Genomic DNA, 4715 nt, shown 5'->3' on the forward strand with positions numbered 1-4715 from the left:
CACACTGTAGCTATCTCCTCTCCATATGATAACCAGGTTGTCTTTGAATCCCTACCACCATAAATAGCACACAATAAATATTTCAATGCAGAACCCCTATGTGCCTGCATAAGAATTTCTTTGGGATATATCCCAGGAGTCTAACTGCAAGCTCATAGAGTGTATGAGTTCTGAATTTGCATACTTCATGTCAGATTGTGCTCCACAATGGCTGTACCAGTCCATACTCCTACCAGAGTTCCAGCATCCCCACAACTCCCCCAGCTGGCATTATCAAGCATTCTAATTTCTGTAGCTTAGTAGATGTAAAAGGATAGAACGTTGCTGATTTAATTAGCATTTTTGTGGTACTTTGGGCATCTCTTTATATGCCTTTTGATTTTTGGAATTCCTCTCTGTTTATATTTTTTTCTGCCTTTTTTTGGTGATAATGTTCATGCCAACTATTTGTATATTTTGCTTTTATTTTTTGCTAATGGTTGCTGCCCTCTGATTTATTTACCAGAGTTATGTGTGTTGCATATTTCGAACATATTCTTCCATTCTCTTATCTAGTTATGTTGTGCCTTTTTTTTTTTTTTTTTGTTTGAGACGCAGTCTCACTCTGTCACCCAGGCTGGAATGCAGTGGTGTGATCTCAGCTCACTGCAAGCTCCGCCTCCCGGGTTCACACCATTCTCCTGCCTCAGCCTCCTGAATAGCTGGAACTACAGGCGCCTGCCACCATGCCTGGCTAACTTTTTGTATTTTTAGTAGAGACAGGGTTTCACCATGTTGGCCAGGATGGTCTCCAACTCCAGACCTCATGATCTGCCTGCCTCGGCCTCCCCAAGTGCTGGGATTACAGGCGTGAGCCACCGTGCCCGGCCACGTTGTCTCTTATCTAGTTATTTTGTTCAGCAATGTTCTTTGTTGAACAGAAATTCTTAATTCTAATGTCATTATATTCATCAATTTTTTTTTTTTTTGAGACGGAGTCTCGCTCTGTCACCCAGGCTGGAGTGCAGTGGCCGGATCTCGGCTCACTGCAAGCTCCCCCTCCCGGGTTTACGCCATTCTCCTGCCTCAGCCTCCCGAGTAGCTAGGACTACAGGTGCCCGCCACCTCGCCTGGCTAGTTTTTTGTATTTTTTAGTAGAGACAGGGTTTCACTATGTTAGCCAGGATGGTCTCGATCTCCTGACCTCGTGATCCGCCCGTCTCGGCCTCCCAAAGTGCTGGGATTACAGGCTTGAGCCACCGCGCCCAGCCATTCATCAATATTTTTGTCTTACAGGCCTGACGTGGTGGCTCCCACCTGTAATCCTAGCACTTTTGGAGGCCAAGGCGGGCAGATCGCTTGAGCTCAGGAGTTCGAGACCAGCCTGGGCAACACGGTGAAACCCCATCTCTACAATAAACACAAAAAATTAGCCGAGTATGGTGGCTCATACCTGTAGATCCAGCTACTTGGGGGGCTGAGGTGGGAGGATCACTTGAGCCCAGGAGGTAGAGGCTGCAGTGAGCTGAGATTGCACCACTGCACTCCAGTCTGGGTGACAAAGTGAGACCCTGTCTCAAAAAATATTGTCTTACAGTTTGTGCATTTGAAGTTTTGCCTTTCCTTTTCAGTCACGAACTATAATTATGTTTTTCTTTGTTAGCTTTTCAGATTTATTATGTTTTTAACTATCCTAGAGTCTACTCTTTTGGATGTGGAATTGTTGACGTATGGTACTTATACTATTCAAGACTTGATATGTCAGTTTCTGAGAGAGGGATATTGAAGTCTTCAACTAGAATTATGCATCTCTCAATCTTTCTCTGCAGTTGTTTTGTGTGTATGTGTTTGTGTGTGTGTAGCTGGAGTGCAGTGGCATGATCATGGCTCACTGTGGCCTCAAACTCCCAGGATCAAGCGATCCTTCCACCTCAGCCTCCTGAGTAGCTAGGACTACAGAACAGTGCCACCATGCTGATTAATTTTTATTTTATTTTTTATAGAGATGTGGTCTTGCTGTGGTGCTCGTCTTGAACTCATGGCCTTAAGTTATCCTCTCACCTCGGCCTCCCAAAGCACTGGGATTATAGGTGTGAGCCACTGCACCTGGCTCAGTTCTGTATATTTTTTATTTTTTGAAACAGCTGGGACTGTAGCTGGGGACTACAAGTACATGCCACCACGCCCGGACAAATTTTTTTTTTTTTTGTATTTTTAGTAGGGACAGGGCTTCACCATGTTTGTCCAGGCTGAGTTCTGTATATTTTAAGACTGTATGATTATGTGTTTTGCCTGTTGTATCTATGTATTTGTCTGTTGTTCCTTTTAAGAAAAAATAATGACTTTTCATCTCATGTTTTGAAACTAAAATTCCTCTTTGACAGATACTAAGATCGCAACCTAGTTCACATTTGCCTGGTTTATCTTTCATTTTATTTTTAATCTATCTCTTTAAATATGCCTCTGGGTTGGACGTGGTGGCTCACGCCTGTAATCCCAGCACATTGGGAGGCCAAGGTGGGCAGATCACTTGAGGTCAGGAGTTTGAGACAAGCCTGGCCCACATGGCGAAACCCTGTCTCTACTAAAAATACAAAATTAGCTGGGAGTGGTGGTGGGCACCTGTAATACCAGCTACTTGGGAGGCTGAGGCAGGAGAATTGCTTGAGCCTGAGAGGTGGATGTTGCAGTGAGCTGAGATCAGGCCACTGCACTCCAGCCTGGGTGACAGAGTGAAACTCCATCTCAGAAAAAAAAAAAAAAAAAGTATGTCTCTTAAAGTTAGTTTACTGTTGGATATAATTTTTAAAAATCCAACTGGTGAGATTCACTTTTTTACATTTAATGTTATTATTATATATTAAGATTTAGTTCTATCCTCCATTTACTCTACATTCTTTTTTATTTTTAATCTCCATTTCTGCTTTCCATTAAATAGGCTGAATTATCTTCTGCTGGTTTAAAATTTATACGTAATATTTTTTTTCTTATGGTGGTAGCCCTTAAATTCAGACTCACACCCATGAGCTTAAGAGAGCTTCTCCCTCTCAACAGTTTGAATGAAAGCCCACATAGAAGTTCCAAGCTTGATTCTCAAAGAGTCTGGTGTTATGTGTTCACGTTGATAGAGTCAATGTTGCTGAAGCAAGGGGTATTTGATCTTCAAAGGAAATACAGAGTACCAGTCCCAAAAGAAGGGGAAATGGAGGCTAAGAGATTGTAAAACGGTATATGTCCACATCGTTCTTTTTTTTCTTCAGAGATGTGGTCTTACTATGTTGCCCAGGCTGGACTCAAACTTTCGAACTGTCAAACTCCTGGCTCAAGTAATCCTTCTGCCTCAACCTCCCACGTAGCTGGGATTACAGGTGTGTGCCACCACAGCTAGCTTCACATCTTCTCTGATGTGAAATAAACTCCTTTGAGCCTCAGTTTCTTCATCTGTGAAATGGCAATGGTAACACCTATCTCCAACGGGTGATATGAAGAGCAAAGGGGGTGACAGATATGAATGCTCCTTGTGAATCATCAAGTGCTATGCAAAGTTTAGTCATTATTCTCACTCTTGCTTTCATCACATGATATTACTGACATTTGTTTAGGTGTTGGTATTTATCTATAATGCTGCAAGGGAAGTATTGTCCTAGCCAGCATTCTCCCTAAGTGTGCTGATGCACGTAGGATTGATTTTCATTTATTGAGAATAATGAATAGGCAAGAAGTTAGCACTATGTTTGACCTAGGAGTCAGTTTCCATCCAAAGACGACTACAGTCCTGAGGCAGCATAACTTACTAGTAGACTGGCCAAACTGCGACACAGCTGAAAGCTTGGCTCCAGTGTCTTCTCTGCTTTGAGTTAGATGTGTGACTTTTGCCAGGTCACTTAAACTCTCTGAGCCTTAAAGTTGAGGCTGGGCGCAGTGGCTCACGCCTGTAATCCCAGCACTTTGGGAGGCAGAGACGGGCAAATCATGAGGTCAGGAGATCGAGACCATCCTGGCTAACACAGTGAAAGCCCATCTCTACTAAAAATACAAAAAATTAGCCAAGCGTGGTAGTGGGCGCCTGTAGTTCCAGCTACCCGGGAGGCTGAGGCAGGAGAATCGATTGAACCTGGGAGACGGAGGTTGCAGTGAGCTGAGATTGCGCCACTGCACTCCAGCCTGGGGACCACAGTGAGACTCAGTCTCAAAAAAAAAAAACCAAAAAAAAAAAAAAAAACTCTCTGAGCCTCATAGTCCTTGCCTGAAAAATGGAGGTTGTAAGAAGACCTGCCTCTTAGAGTTGTGGTGGGATTAACAAGATTATATGTAAAAGACCTTGGCCTAGGAGAAGATCTCAAGTTTATCAGACACAAATTCAAATCTCTTTATTGAGCATTTACTAACTTCCATTCTGATGCATTATGACTAGTTTAAATGCAGGTTCTTTCTCATCTCTGAGGTACATGAAATAGACCTGTTTCCTTGGAAAGACTATTATTTCTCTCTAGGCCTTACGTTTTCAGAATTTGGACCACGAATCCTTGCCCCAGGATTACAGCCTCACAAGAAAAATCCTGTTTCCTATAGGCAATTGGAGTTGATAATTCTGCTTCTTTTCACACATGAAGGATTCAGTTTCAGACTAAACTGAAAGATAGTGTGTATCTGCTCTGTTTACTGAAATAGGTTCTCCCTCTAGGTGATTATTTGTAAACCTACAATAATCCCATGAATTGGCCCTGATATCCCCA

Source organism: Trachypithecus francoisi, unplaced genomic scaffold (assembly GCF_009764315.1).
Source record: "Trachypithecus francoisi isolate TF-2019V2 unplaced genomic scaffold, Tfra_2.0 Lachesis_group12, whole genome shotgun sequence".
NCBI lineage: Eukaryota > Metazoa > Chordata > Mammalia > Primates > Cercopithecidae > Trachypithecus > Trachypithecus francoisi.